Genomic DNA, 16,523 nt, shown 5'->3' on the forward strand with positions numbered 1-16,523 from the left:
GATGGTACTTCTTCCGTCGAACCAAGCATCATTACTTCTTCATTATCCTCCTCTTGGTCAAACAAACACTCATACGGGTCTGGATTGAACATTTCCTGCATGTATTCATTAACAATCTCATCAGTAGTGTCTAGAAAATACAAAGTATCATCGAAATCAAGAGAATAGCGCATGGTTTCAGCAAGGCGGTATGTGAGTTTGTCATCTCTGACTCTCAGTGTTAGCTCTCCGCCGTCCATGTCAATCAAGGCTTTGGAAGCCCGAAAGAATGACCTCCCAAGTATCAAGGGTACATCCGCATCCTCATCGATGTCTAGCACCACAAAGTCAACCGCAAAAATGTACTTGTCCACCTTGACAAGCACATCTTTGATGATGCCCCTCTGATGTCTCACCGTTCTATCCGCCAATTGCAAAGTCATCCGAGTAGACCTAGGCTCGCCCAAGCATAGCTTTTGAAAGAAGGTGTATGGCATGACGTTGATACTAGCCCCTTAGTCCGCCAATGTCATTTCTTCACCTAGATTGCCAATATTACATGGAATGATGAAGCTTGCCGAGTCTTTCTTCTGGTTCGACATATTCTTTTGCAAACCCACCGAGCAAGATGCATCTAAAATCACTGAAGCACTCTCCTCTAACTTCCTCTTTTTGGTCAACAATTCTTTCAAGAATTTTGGAAACTTAGGCATTTGAGCCAATGCCTCAACAGAAGGAATATTGATGTGGAGTTGTTTGAACAAACTCAGGAACTTATTGTACTGTCCATCCCCTTGGTCGTTTTTAAATCTAGAGGGATAAGGGATTCTTGGCTTCAAAGGTGGGGGTGCCACCTCCTTCTCTTTGCTTGCTCTCTTCTCAACCTCTATACCCTCGGGTGCGTGTTCCTTGGGCTTCTCACTCAAAAGCTTACCCTCAACCTCATGACTACTTCTCAAAGTGATCGCCTTCACATGCTCTCTAGGGTTAGTCTCAGTGTTACTCGGCAAGCTTCATTGTGGCCTTTCCGATAAGGACTTCGCAATCTGCCCTACTTGATTTTCAAGATTATGCAAAGAGGTGGTGTGGTTGCGAAGTGTAGCCTCAGTTGATTGGAACCTTATATCAGATGATTGCACAAACCTAGTTAAAGCCTTCTCCAAATCATTCATCGAGTCTCCAAACCTGAAACTCTATTTTCCATGTAAGGGGCTTGTTTTTGTTGTTGGAAACCCGATGGCCCCATGGCCTTTTGTGGACCTTTGTTGCTCTACGAGAAATTGGGATGACTCTTCCAACCCGGATTGTAGGTGTTGTTGTATGGGTCTCCTTGATTCCTCATAGCATTACCTACAAAATCGACATTCTCAACCGAAGATGCATCACCAATAGAGATCAGGCAATCGGAGGGAGCATGTCCTCCACCACACCCAGTGTAAGTAGTCACAGCCGCCACTCTATTCGAAGTTAGAAGATCTAACTTCTTACTCAATGATTCCACTTGAGCCGCCAATAAGGTTACTATATCTATCTCATGGAGGCTGGCCACCTTTTTCTTCTCTTTAGCATTCCATTGGTAGATGTTTAACCCCATTTATTCAATTAATTGACAAGCCTCACTGAGGGTCTTGCTACCTAAGGTACCTCCTGCTGCCGCATCCAAGAGTTGCCTTGTACTCAAATTCAGACTGTTGTAAAAGGTCTGAACAATCATCCACTCCTGGAATCCGTGTTGCGGGCACTTTCTCAGGAGCTCCTTGAACCTTTCCCACGTCTCAAATAGAGACTCTAATTCCAACTGTACAAAGGACGAGATCTCATTCCTAAGCTTTGCGGATTTTCAGGAAGGGAAATATCGGGTAAGAAAACCTTCTACCATCTCCTCCCATGTGGTAATCGAGGCTCTAGGTAATGAGTGTAGCCACTTCTTCGCTCTCCCCTTTAAGGAAAATAGGAAGGTTCTCAACTTGATGGCATCATCCATCACCCTATTCCACTTGATTGCTGCAACATGTGGATGAATGCCGGCTTCAGCTCGAAGTTCTGAGCTGTAATCGGGGGACGCATAATACTCGATTGTGTCCCCAATACTAAAGGTCTGGCATAATCGGATAATGTCTGGTGCTGCTCATTCTATTCTGCCATGTTTTCAGATTCTTCTACTTCCAAATTAGCTAGATTAGACTGTTCTTGCACAAGTTCTTTCCTTTTCTTCTCAGTGTACGTTTAAGCTTGGGATCTCCTTCAATCATTATGGAGGGCTTCCCTCGGGTTATAACCTAGAGCTACACCTAAAAAGAAAGAAAAAAAATCAGAACGATGATAGAATAAGAAAATATGAAATAAAATGAATAAATGAATAGCTAAGAAAACAAAGTGCAAACTATCTCTAAACGCCTACTCCCCAGCAACGATTAAGCCCTAGATGCTAAAATCACTTCAATGCTTCACTCCGTTGCAGTCTCAACTAAGCCCCAGAGGATGGTCATCCCTTAGCCCATTTACTCTACTATGGTCGCAAAGAACTCTTGGAACGTGGAGGTAGGATAGATCACACCGGAGGGAAAAGGGGACGCTCCGCTACCTCCCGACTCACCCTCTCAACCCTCTCCAATCTAGCTTTGTCTAACTCTCGTGGTGTGTCACTCACTCACAAGAGTTGCCAAGAAGAACTCTCAACCCTAGTGTCACTCTAGGGGAACATTCATACAATCAAGTCTCCAAGATTGGAACTCACAATAAACATTTATTAATTGAAAGCATAATAAAGAGGTTCAATAAAACGAATACATCCTAGGGTTTACAAATACCCAAGTACCCACTAGGGGTTTAGCTCTCCATAGAGCTAGATACAATCAATGAAATCAAACGTAAAAACAAAGCATCCATAAAAAATCCCACTCATTAGTTATGTCGATGGTCTTGTTAAGAGTCCTTTACTCGTCGCAAGTGTCCCTTTGTCCAGCCTAGGATACACCTCGCCGGATCGGTGCTGACGAAAGCTCTCCCACTAACCTTCTTCCAAACGGTGTTCGATGTCGGAGCCGTAGAACCTCTCCAAAGCCCTAGCCAATACCTCTCAAAATCCTAGCCGCCGCCCTCTCTCAAGTTGGGAAATAGATGGAGAAAAGAATGCTGAAATCGGCTTTTAAAAGGCTAGAATCGGGATTCCACATACCTGTGTGGGCGCCCCTGTGGATTTTTCACACTAGCGTGTGGAATTTTCACACGTCCGTGTGGATTCTCTGTTTTCCTATTTTCTTGGCCGGCTATAAATAGTGCTACTGCAGTATTTTTGCTACAGTGTTTTCTACAGTCCCCTGCTACAGTGCCGTCCTGAAATACTCCCAAATCCATACTTTCATCAAGGTAACCCAAACAGGCACACATTTATGTCGTGGATCGCCTTGCTTCTTTAATAACGGACATGTTGGTAGAGATCTTGTTCTATATGCACAAATCAGAATGCTTGAATGTGACTGCCCTTGTGCCCCTCCAAATGGTTGTTCTAACTCGAGTACGAGGAGGTTGGCACATATTCCTGCATCAGGAACCCGACCTATGTCTTCGAGTTTGAACCTTAGCAAGATTTCCTCCAAATTAGTGCATTACGACCCACATAGGCTTTTTTCTCTCATAATCGGCCTCACAACCCTACCTGCATGAAAGTAACATAAATACACCCATATTAGCGTTAAACCCCGAGATAAGTAATGCTCAACACAAGGAAAGAATGCTTCACACAAGCACTTATCAGATGTGCAGCCGGCTGCACACCAACCCTCACACACCCAGGTATAACTTGGTTATGAAGTTATAAAAGCATTCCTAGGACTTTCTTTGGATGGGGGATGGGGTCTTTGGCCACCATCTCCTCCACTATTCTTCACCATCATCTCCTCCATTCTCCATAACCATCACCGGAGTAGTTCATTAGCCGAAGAAGGGGTTTTGGAAGGTGATTTGAAGAGCAAGAACTCAATAAGGAGAAGGTCACACTAAAGGAAGAACATCGAGTTTGACGTCGTGGATCTGACGAGCTCTTGTCACCACCTTCTAGCCAACATCCTAAGGGAGTTGATTATGAGCTTTTGTATTATTTTATCTATAAATACTCTCCTTGTGATGTGGAACTAGGCTCCCAATGCCACCGGGCATCTGGTGAACCTTGGGAGAGGAACTTGTATGGATGATTGATTTCTTTTGTTAATTGAATGTTGCCATGTTTATTTGATTTTAATCTATTGTTTTGATGTTCTATCTACAATGGATGGATTCCATAGGTTTTGATTCATGAATTGTATATGTATGGTAGGATACTTACATGTATTAGGTCGCACAATGATTGAAGCCGGATTTAATGTGCTGGTTAACCGAAGGTGCAGTACATCAGAATTTTCGAGTGCAGTAGCTCCCCATGAGGTTATGGTAATTTTAGTTGAAAGCGAGTATTAGAATTACCTTAACCAAGACTCCTTATTCTTAAAGACATCGTAGGGGTATCTTCCGGATGTAGGAACCCGGATTGGATTAGGGCTACACTACGGAGGTTCCGGGATGTCGACTACCGAGTCTAGCGGATCAAACTTGGCCAATTAGCACTCAATTTCCTATATTCATCCTTACTTATTCTTCTCCTAAGGGGATCCTCGCCCGAGGTCTCTCGTGCTCATTGCAACTTGCCCTTTAGATTGCTTGCATGGTGTACCTTAGTTCATTTTGTTTATAGTTCTTTATTTTATTTATTTTCATATTTTTATTTTTGAAACAACAATCTTTGTTTGGTAGACTAGATAGTGATGACTAGGAGGAAGTAATAGTAGATCTTGGGGCCCCAGGGAATATGACCTTTCATGCTTGTGCGAGAGGTTTATTACTTGACAACCCGTGCACTTTCAGGCGAGGAGTCGTGTGTTCACTTTCTAGCGTGTAGCATGCTCACCATCAATATTACACTTAAATTACCAAATTAATCCTTACTTGTTCTTCTCTCGAAGCGGATCCTTGCCCGAGGCCTCTCATTTTCATTGCCATGTTTTATCTTGATTTGCTTGTGTGGTGTGCCTCAGTCCATTTTCTTTATTGTTCTTTCTTTTATTTATTTTAATATTTTTTTTTAACCAACAACCTCCTTGTTTGATCGATTAGATATTATCACCTAATGGGAAATAATAGTAGATCTTGGGCCCCAAGGAATACCATCCTCTCATGCTTGCTCGAGAGGTTGATTACATGAGGTCTCGTGCACTTGCTTCTGGGGAGTCGAGTGCATATTTTCTAGTGTTGCATGTTTTCACCATTAAACCTATCCATTGTAGATTAACCTGAAACATCATAGATTAAAATCAAAGAACAAGCCAAGATGTATTAATAAAGAAAGTATTTATCCATACAAAGTTTTTCTACTAAGGTTCACTAATGCTCTTTAGCCTTGGGAGTTTAGTTTGCCATAAATGAAAGGAAAATTGATAACTACGTGAAAATGTATATTTTATATATCATTTATACTACATTTAGCATAAAATTTTACATGTTTAGCACCAAACTAGTACATATATTCATTCTTTTGTTTACAACAAGCTTTTATTCCATCTTATAGACAAAGAAGCAAATATGGAGGCATTTCAAAGTAAAATAGATCAACTTGCTGAACCAGAGTATCACATGGCTCACAATCGCCATGGTTACATCTTACCACGGTCGTTGTCCACTCCTATCATGACCGTTATCAAGCCATATCACTATGGAATATGAAAGACCAACACAAAAGTCATAATAGCCTCCACAATAGCCATTGTAAATCATATCTACCGTGACCAATCCACACAATACCAGGATAGACTGTGTCAGGACGTGACTTGCAGCCTAAATGATAAGTGTCTAAATACATCACTTTTATTATATATATTTTATGCACTTTCATGCATATTTCTATGACTCCGATGCCCTTTACAATTTTTATTTGTTTTTATTGTTTCAAGACATCAAATTATCATCTAGAGCTTGAGTGAGCTATTTTTGGCATAAATCGATGAATTTATCAAAGCTCACACACATCCTCTGGTTTCGGGAAACAAGAATGGATTTTCATGCAATAGTGACTATAGAAGTATGGTACTGTAGCACATTACTATAGCAATTTCATTGTAATAGTGTGTTTCCAATGTGTTGCCTGCACAGAGGAGATAGAGAGATGTGCGGCCACACACCAGTCCCCACACACGTGGGCAGAACTCGTGTTCGAGGTTATAAAAGAAAACCTATGGCTTTTTGGAAGGGGACTTTAGCCACCATCTCCTCCACCTTTCTCCACCATCATCTTCATTATTCTCCACCACCATCACCAGAGTAGTTTATCTCCCAGAGAAGGGGTTTTGGAAGATGTTTTGAAGAGCAAGAACTTTGTAGGGAGAAGGTCACACTCAAGGACGAACATCATCGAGGAGTTTGACGGTGTGGATCCGACGAGCTCTTGTCACACCCTTCTAGCCTACATCCTAAGGGAGTTGATTATGAGCTTTTGTATTTTTTTTATGTACAAATAATCTCCTTGTGATGTGGAACTAGACTCCAAAGGCCACTGGGAATCCGGTGAACCTTGGGAGAGGAAGTGTATGGATGATTGATTTCTTTTGGTAATTGAATGTTGCCATGTTTTTTTATTTCAATCTATTGTTTTGATGTTCAACCTACAATGGATGGATTCCGTAGGTTTTGATTCATGAATTGTATATGTATAGCGGGATGCTTGCATGTATTGTGTCGTACAGTGATTGAGGGAGGATTCAATGTGCCGGTACATGACATGTCCGTATATGTGTGTAAACCGCAAGTGCACAGGTGTCGAAGTAATACTCCCAGATGAGTGGATATCTAACACGTCCGAATATGTGTGCGTAAACCGCAAGTGTACGGGTGTCGAAGTAATAATTACTCGGTGAGTCGGGTAGTCGAATCCACAGGGAACGGAAGTACTAGTAATAACCACTTCTCAATTATCTAGTCGGAATCAGTTAATATAATGAAGTGAACTAATTGCAAGCAAAGCAAACAAGTATGCAAGAAATAAAGTAGAAGAGTCTCAATCACTAAGGATGAGGTATTCGGGCAATGATCCCCCTAAGATCTTCTTTAAAGCTCAAGATTCACTAAATGCTCTAGAATCGAGTCTAATGAGTCGAGGTAGTCCAACGATAACCAATCCTTGTCTCCAAGCAAAAGGCACTAGTCCCCTACAAGGTCCCGTGGAGAAATCGACCAATCTCAACACTTCACACCCCCATATGACCGCAATATGCTCTAAGGAAACCTAAGAGTGAAACCGATTCCTAGATGTAGATCCAACCCTAATTCCCGGCGAAGGATCCTAACCCCCTACAAGGTCCCGGCAGAGAAATTGAGCAATCTCACGCCTCACACCAAATATGGTTGCAAAGAGAATATGGAATACGGTGATAGGAAACACTCAATCGAAAGGGAAAGGGGACACTCCTCCATCTTAAGGCTCACCCTCTCAACCCTCTTTAATCTTGGAAATCTAACTCTAATGGAGACCTCACACATTAAAGTATTAAATCATGCAATGTAAATCAACCACAAGGATTAACAACACTAGCAAGCAATTAAATCACAAGATTAAAAACTCAAGACAACTCGGATTAACTAGAAACATTAAAAAGAATCAATCCAAAAAAATATAAATCTTAGGGTTCACATGCCCAAATACCTACTAGGGTTTAGCCCTCCATGGGCCTAGTTACAAAAACAATAATGAATACAATGAAAAGCAATAAAACCCATAGAGAAAAACCCCTCGACCATTAGCTGGATTGGCCTTGATTGGTACTTCTACGTCTTGAAGGATTCCTCTCCGAAGCTAGGTTGCCAATGGCTCCCCAAAAATGCTATGACATCGAAGGAATCTATCAAAAGTTGGTGAAGAACTCCCTATCAATCGGGCGAAGACCTTCTCCTCAAACCCTAGCCGCCTCTCTCTCAATGTCTATGCTCAAAGCTCCGCAAAAGTCCCTTTAGAATCGGGCCAAAAGGTGTATTTATAGCCTCACAACGCTGCCTCACGTGCGCCCCCACGCCAGCGTGGATTTTTCCACGCGCCCACGTGGCTGCGAGGGAATTTCCACGCGGTCGATGAATTTACGCTACGATGAATTGCTACTGTAATTTTGCTCGCAGGTGATTACGCTACACAACGATAACCATTCTCCTCTTAAGGCCACACGATCAGGCACACGATCATATGGTAGGCTATATGGCTTTTCCTTCATCAATGCGTCTTGAAAGGTCTTGAAATCTTTACAAAGAGGAGGAATGTGGAGACATGGCTGCCTTTGTGCCCTTCCATTAATAACTTGGCTTGCAAAAACTATGGAAGTTGGCACACATCTCCTCATACACGAACTCCTCTTGTGTCTTCCAACTTGATTTGTACAAGAACTCCCAATATTATGCCATAATAGCCTATCTTCGCTGCCTTTTGAAATCCCAATGCCTTCACAACCTATATGCATAAAAGAACACCCAATACACGAAATGAGACATAAACCGTATAAAATATGATGCTCAATGTATGTAAAACATGCATAAAAACATGTTCACTCAAGCACTTATCAGTATCATATCTACAGAGAGTAAGGAATAAAGACACTTAAGTTGTTTCTTAACTAATGTGGAAGATGAATAGTGATAAGTGTGACAAAATATGAAATAACAAAAATAAAAGCAACAAGATAGAGAGCACAAGTAAAGGAGAAGGTAAGGCAATCGATAAAGATGGGGTACCCGGATATTGATTCGCCTAGGACAATCGTTTCAAGTGCAAAAACCCTCTATTATACTTCCTAATTGATGCAACAATGAGTCATGGAAATCCTTAATTACATGATCCCAAATCTAAGGTCAACCATGCCTAACTCTATACATGTCCTGGAGGAAAGATTGAATAACCTCTTAACCTCGCACTCGCATAGAATTGCAATGAGCTCTAGGGATTCCAAGTGATAAACCCTATTCCTGTGTATAGACCTAACCCTTTGGTCCAGGTGAAAGATCCCTAGCCACAATTAAACCCTAGGTGCTAAAATCACTTCAGCGCTTCACTCCGTTGCACTCGCAACTAAGCCCCAGCGGAAAGTCATCCCTTAGCCCATTCACTCTACTATGGCCGCAAAGAACTCTTGGAACGTGGAGGTAGGATAGATCACACCGGAGGGGAAAGGGAACGCTCCGCTAACTCTCGACTCACCCTCTCAACCCTCTCCAATCTAGCTTTGTCTAACTCTCATGGTGTGTCACTCACTCACAAAAGTTACGAACAAGAACTCTCAACTCTAGTGTCACTCTAGGGGAGCATTCATACAATCAAGTCTCCAAGACTGGAACTCATAATAAACATCAATTAATTGAAAGCATAATAAAGAGATTCAATGAAACATATACATCCTAGGGTTCATAATTACCCAAGTACCCACTAGGGGTTTAGCTCTCCATGGAGCTAGATACAACCAATGAAATTGAATGTAAAAACAAAGCATCCATAGAAAACCCCCTCGTTAGTCGTGGCGATGGTCTTGTGGAGAGTCCTCTACTCGTCGTAGGGGTCCCTTTGTCCGGCCTAGGATACACCTCGCCGGATCGGTGCCGATGAAACCTCTCCCACTAACCTTCTATCAAACGGCGCGCGATGTCAGAGCCGTAGAACCTCTCCAAAGGTCTAGCCAATACCTCTCAAAACCCTAGCCACCGTTCTCTCTCAAGTTGGGGAAAAGATGGAGAAAAGAATACTGAAATCAGGGCTGAAATCGGCTTTTAAAGCGCTGGAATCGGGATTCCACATGCCCATGTGGGCACCCTTTTGGATTTTTCACACTGGCGTGTGGAATTTCCACACGCCCGTGTGGATTTTCTGTTTTCCTGTTTTCTCGGCCGGCTGTAAACAATGCTGCTGTAGTATTTTTGCTACAGTGTTTTCTACAATACCCTGCTACAGTACCGTCTTGAAATACTTCTGAATCCATACTTTCATCGAGGTAACGCAAACGGGCACACATTTACAACGTGGATCGCCTTGCTTCTTTAATAACGGACATGTTGGCGGAGACCGTGCTCTATATGCACAAGTCAAAATGCTTGAATGTGACTGCCCTTGTGCCCCTCAAAATAGTTGTGCTAACTCGAGTACGAGGAGGTTGGCACACATTCCTGCATCTGGAACCCGACCTATGTCTTTGAGTTTGAACCTTAGCAAGATTTCCTCCAAATTAGTGCATTACGACCCATATTGGCTTCTTTCTCTCATAATCAGCCTCACAACCTTACCTGCATGAAAGTAACATAAGTGCACCCATATTAGCATTAAAACCCGAGAAAAGTAATGCTCAACACAAGGAAAGAACGGTTCGCATTCTTATTGCACATGCACTTATCAAACTCCCCCACACTTAACCTTTTACTTGTCCTCAAGCAATGATTAAAACATTATATGCATAGATAAAGGAAACATTGGAAGTGCTTGGCCTTAGGTTCACCAAAGCATACAAAGAGAACATTCTACAAGTAAGGAAAATTTCAACACTAGATACGAAAAATCAATGCTCTAGTTAAAAACTTGAATCAAAAAGGACAACAAACCCAAAATCGTTTAAGTGTGTGAGCTCACTCAAAACAACCCACATTATACTCCTCAAAGTTCTAAGCATATGGGACTTATTGATCTAAACAAAGTAACAAAAACATTTCAAAGGTGGTAGTAGCTTCACACATCATCTAAGGTAGCCCTTTCCAAAGCGGTCGCTAAGGTGGCATTCACACTTTCGAGGTGGTAGCTCTTTCTACCGGAGTGGTAGCTTTCACCCATCCTATGAGATAGCTCTTTCTCTCATTAGGGCATAACTAGTATCTGACTTATGAGAGTAGCTTCATACTTCATAGGTGGTAGCTCTTTCCACCCAATAAGCACAAATAAGAAATAAAACTATTTTGATCGTTTTTTTTTTAATTAACGAAAGAAACAACTATACTTAGTCCCTTTAACATCAAACTTGAGTTTCCAAAAGGGTTTCAAGAGTGAGAAGTACAACAAGTGTTAATCGGGCAAACATTCCTAGAAATTCAAGCAAAAACTAGAGCATGAGGATATTCAAAGTTAAAAATTCTTCTAAACTCACGAATACAATCATTACAACTAAGATGAACCGCCATTGGCTATGTGAACATGTATATCAATCAAAACTAATATAAAAGATGTGTGCACTATGAAACTCCCCCGCCTAATACATAAGTTGTACATTGTCCCCAATGTACTCATGTAAGCTCACTCATAATGTATATCAATTAAATTCAAATATGGGATAAGCAATCAAAACAATACTAACCTGACTCCTAGTGTTGCATTTGATGGAGCTAAGTCCTTGGGAGTGTTGTTCCAACGGGTTGTGAAGCTCACACGGCCAAGTGCCGAAACACCTTGGCCGTGCCCATGACAAAGTTCTCAATTCCCATGATGACATGACCATCTGCACGAATACATAAGGGGGTTCAGTGAAGCTCAATAAAAATAAAATAACTCGAGTATATAAAAGAAAAAGCAATGAATACAACTCGAGATAGCAAAATAAAAGATAAACTCGGAAGGTGAGTCCTTTCTGAGTGTACAAGTCCAAAATAAAATGAGGAAGTAAAAGAAATGAAATGTAAAATAAAATATAAAGTCAAATGTCGATGTCGTGCTCTGGATCTGCTGCTGATGCTGGATAATCAAAAGGCGTCGGCGGGGGTGGTGATGGTGATGGTGATGGTGGTGCCGGAGGAGCCGGTGGTCTGCCAATCAATAGCTGGAGTAATGTGTTGAAACGGGCCACCATATCGGTATACTGTGCTGCCTGTATGGCCCGGAGCACCACAATCTCGGTCCAAAGCTCACCCATAGCACTCTCAAGGCTCTCAATACGATCATGAGCTCGAGGAAGAGTAAAAATGGGTAATGAATGCCAGAATGTCTCCTGTGCTGCAAGGGGTGCTCTGGTCCCCGTCGGTGCAAAATGAGGCCCGGGAAACTGTCGGGGACCCTCCTCTGCATCCCCTCCACTCCTAACGGTCTTTGGGGTGGACGTAGCGATAATATATGTCCCACGCCCACATCTACGTACCAACCCTATCATCCTGATTGTCTCAAACGCCAGAGGGGTAGGCACGACCATCCTCTCAGCACCACGTATAGCATCCATCAATCCCATCCCCAGGATGAGTCTAGTGATGTAAGGACCAACAAAAAGTAATCCTACTCTCGCAGACTGCCCTGGTGCCTCAACACGTCTGCCACTATGTGCCCCAAGTGAATTGGAACATTGCGGCTCATGGAGTATAGATAAAGTAAGTCATGCCTGCTCAAAGCAGCTGCATTGTCGCCTCCACTTGAGACAGACCTGCTGAGGACCACGTGTAAATGCCTGTAGCTCAACCGGGATAGGCTAGTGGCCTTAGACATCCCGGGCTCATACTGCTCATAGCCACACAAAATCCTGTATGCCTGATGCGGATTCATTGTACTTGGGAAGTCCGTCGGCAAACTTCCATACTCCTCTGAACCAATGTACATGTCATCGTATAGGCCCATACGAACCGAGAACTCAGTGACACTTATGGAGAATGGATTACCGAATGCTCAGAACTATATAGCATCCATGGTGTCAAATCCCCCATACGGCTGATCAAACTCAAAGGATGCTAGCACCTCTAGCGTCAACACGCGGAAAGCTGGTTCACAAGTCATCAATAACCTCCTATATCTCCCCACTTCCAGCAACTCATCAATTTCATCAGCTAGCTCGCCACCTAGCTGAATGTCTCTCAGCATTTGCAAATCTACAAAGCGAGTCTGACCAAAACTGAGTGCTGATAATCTCTCAAATCGAGCCTGATGCTCGGGATTTTAGAATTCCATATGTACTGGCTCGGGCGGGGTGTCTTTGAGACGCTTAACTTCATTCTTCCTCACTCGAGGTGTCATACCTGCAATACCCAATGAAGAAACAGTCAAAGAAGGTGAGAAAATAGTATACTGCATAATTTCACACGAGCCTATGGAAATTCCCCACGCTCGTGTGGATCTGCAGGGCATGAAAACCACATGGTTCTGCACCAATTCTCCAAAAATTCAACTTAAAACCACCCCTAAGTGCTTCCTAAACATGCATAAAACATTATATCATGAAAATTTGGCACAACTCAAGAAGAGAATCCACAAAGATTTTATAGAAAAACTCGCGTCTCTTGGAATTTTGTGCATCCACACGGGCGTGCGGAAATTACCAACGCCCGTGCGCCTCCACAGGAAAGCTTCACAGGGGCAGGTGCACGCCCCTGTGTGCTCTGGGGAAAACACTCACTGTTTCTCAACGCAAATACACGGGCGTGTGGGAAATACCCACGTCCGTGCGCCCGACCCACAAGGGTTGCCGCACGCTCCTGTGGCTTCTCTGTCCACCCGAGAAGAATCGCTAAGTATTTCACACGCCCTTGTGGAAATTCCACACGGGCGTGGGCATTCACAAGCCTAACTCACAACGGCAGCCGCACACCCCTGTGTCTTCTCGGGATGGAGAGAGCTTGATTGCAGAAATCCGCACGGGCTTGTGGAAATTACCCACGCCTCGCAAGAGTTTTTCATAAGTCCCGCCTCACAGGCGCAGTCCACGCCCCTGTGTGCTCTCGGGATAGTTTGCCAAGTCTCTGCAGGAAATCACACGCCCGTGTGGAAATTACCCATGGGCGTGCGAGAATCACAAGGTCGTTCACAGGGGTGAGTCCATGCCCCTTTGCTTTCTCTGGATGAGCTCGCAATACAAAACCACGAGCGTGTGTTATTTCCATACGCCCGTATATTTTATCTGGATGCCTTAGAAAACTCTGCAGGCTCTGCAGAAAATTTTTGAACATGTTTACGCACTCAGAGCCTGCAATAATATGCAAACTATACCAGTGAGAAATAAGATAGATAGCTTAAATGACCAAAACTTCGTCAAATTCAAATGAAAACACACGGTGAAAATACAAGTCCACGAGAAAATCACAGCAAAAGCATCTACAATTCAAGACACCAACATTCAACAATTTATTCAAGCAAACACTAAACTACCAAATTAAGAAAATAGTAAACACTTGGGTTTACTATCAAGAAGCACTTGTTTAACGTCACTTAGCTTGGCGTACCTTGTCTTACCTCACAGGGGCTCATAGATGAAGGTTGCCATCTTATCCATGGCTTGGAAACATGATGAGCAAAGTCTCTTGAAGATAGAGGGGGAATTATCAGGCTTGCGACTACCTAGCAATGATTCATCCAATTTCTTCGGTTTGCACATGTCTCCAACAACCTTGGAGCATTTCCGGTGGCATCTCCTAGCCCTCTTCATCTTCCAGAGCACCTTCTTCATGATCAACGGGGTAGATGGTACTTCTTTCGTTGAACCAAGCATCATGATTCCTTTATTGTCCACCTCTTAGTTAAACAAACCCTAGTACGGGTCCGGATTGAATATTTCCTGCATATATTCATCAACAATCTCATCAGTAGTGTCTAGAAAATACAAAGTATCATCGAAATCAAGAGAATGCCGCATGGTTTCAGCAAGGCAGTCTGTGAGCTTGTCATCTCCAACTCTTAATGTTAACTCTCCACCGTCCATGTCAATCAATGCTTTGGAAGTCCACAAGAACAGCCTCCCAAGTATCAAGGGTACATCCGCATCCTCATCGACATCTAGCACCACAAATTCTACAAGAAATATGTACACGTCTTCAATGATACCCCTCGGATGTCTCACTATTCGATCCGCCAATTGCAAAGTCATCCGAGTGGGCCTAGGCTCTCCCAAGCCTAGCTTCTGAAAGAAGGTGTATGACATGACGTTGATTCTGGCCCCTGAGTCCGCCAATGCCATTTCTTCACCAAAATTGCCAATGTTACACGGAATGACAAAGCTTCCCGGGTCTTTCTTCTTGTTCGGCATATTCTTTTGCAACACCGTCGAGCAAGAAGTATCCAAGATCACTGAAACACTGTCCTCCAACTTCCTCTTGTTGGTCAACAAATCTTTCAAGAATTTTGCATACTTAGGCATTTGAGCCAATGCCTCAACAAAAGAAATATTGATGTGGAGTTGTTTGAACAAACTCAGAAACTTCTTGTACTGTTCATCCCCTTCATCATTCTCCAATCTAGAGGGATAAGGGATTCTTGGCTTGAAAGGTAGGGGTGCCACCTCCTTCTCTTTGCTTGCTCCCTTCTCAACCTCTATGACCTCGGGCGCGTGTTCCTTGGGCTTCTCACTCGGAAGCTTACCCTCAACCTCACAACCACTTCTCAAAGTGATCGCCTTCACATGCTCTCTAGGGTTGGTCTCAGTGTTACTCGGCAAGCTTCCTTGTGGCCTTTCCAATAAGGACTTCGCAATCTGCCCTACTTGATTTTCAAGATTATGCAAAGAGGCTGTGTGGTTGTGAAGTATAGCCTCAACTGATTGGAACCTTGTATCAGATGATTGCACAAACCTAGTTAAGGCCTTCTCCAAATCGTTTATCAAGGTCTCCAAACTTGAAACTCTGTTTTTCATGCTTGGGGCTTGTTGTTGTTGTTGGAAACCCGATGGCCCCATGGCCTTTTGTGGACCTTTGTTGCTCTACGAGAAATTGGGATGACTCTTCCAACCCGGATTGTAGGTGTTGTTGTATGGGTTTCCTTGATTCCTCATAGCATTACCTACAAAATCGACATTCTCAACCGAAGATGCATCACCAATAGAGACCGGGCAATCGGAGGGAGCATGTCCTCCACCACACCCGGTGCAAGTAGTCATAGCCGCCACTCTATTTGAATTTAGGAGATCTAACTTCTTACTCAATGATTCCACTTGAGCCACCAATGAGGTTACTACAACTATCTTATGGAGTCCGGCAACCTTTTTCTTCTCCCTAGCATTCCATTGGTAGCTGTTTAACCCCATTTGTTCAATTAGTTGACGGGCCTCACCGGGGGGTCTTACTACCTAAGGTACCTCCTGCTACCGCATCCAAGAGTTGCCTTGTACTCAGATTTAAACCATTGTAAAAGGTCTTAATAATCATCCACTCCGGGAATCCATGTTGTGGGCACTTTCTTAGGATCTCCTTTAACCTTTCCCACGTCTCAAATAGAGACTCCAATTCCAATTGTGCAAAGGATGAGATCTCATTCCTAAGCTTTGCATATTTTTCGGGAGGGAAATAACAGCCAAGAAAAGCTTCTACAATCTCCTCTCATGTGGTAATTGATGCTCTATGTAATGAGTATAGCCACTGCTTCGCTCTCCCTTTCAAGGAAAATGGGAAGGCTCTCAACTTGATGGCATCATCCGTTACCCCATTTATCTTAAGCATGTCACACACCTCAAGAAAGTTCTCTATATAACTGTTCGGATCCTCATCGGCCAAACTATTAAACTGTGCAGATTGTTGCAACATGTGGATGAATGACAGCTTCAGCTCAAAGT

At 43.1% G+C, this 16,523-nt stretch overlaps 2 non-coding genes across 2 annotated transcripts; both read left to right on the forward strand.

Annotated features, from left to right (window-relative positions):
• The first annotated feature begins 1,703 nt into the window (after nucleotides 1-1,703).
• LOC120257795 lies at nucleotides 1,704-1,810 on the forward strand. Its single transcript, XR_005535879.1, has one exon. It is a non-coding gene; the product is annotated as a small nucleolar RNA R71 (small nucleolar RNA).
• Nucleotides 1,811-16,129: 14,319 nt separating this feature from the next.
• On the forward strand, nucleotides 16,130-16,236 carry LOC120257715. Its single transcript, XR_005535804.1, has one exon. It is a non-coding gene; the product is annotated as a small nucleolar RNA R71 (small nucleolar RNA).
• The last annotated feature ends 287 nt before the right edge of the window (nucleotides 16,237-16,523 follow it).

Source organism: Dioscorea cayenensis, chromosome 3, assembly GCF_009730915.1.
Source record: "Dioscorea cayenensis subsp. rotundata cultivar TDr96_F1 chromosome 3, TDr96_F1_v2_PseudoChromosome.rev07_lg8_w22 25.fasta, whole genome shotgun sequence".
NCBI classification, from domain to species: domain Eukaryota; kingdom Viridiplantae; phylum Streptophyta; class Magnoliopsida; order Dioscoreales; family Dioscoreaceae; genus Dioscorea; species Dioscorea cayenensis.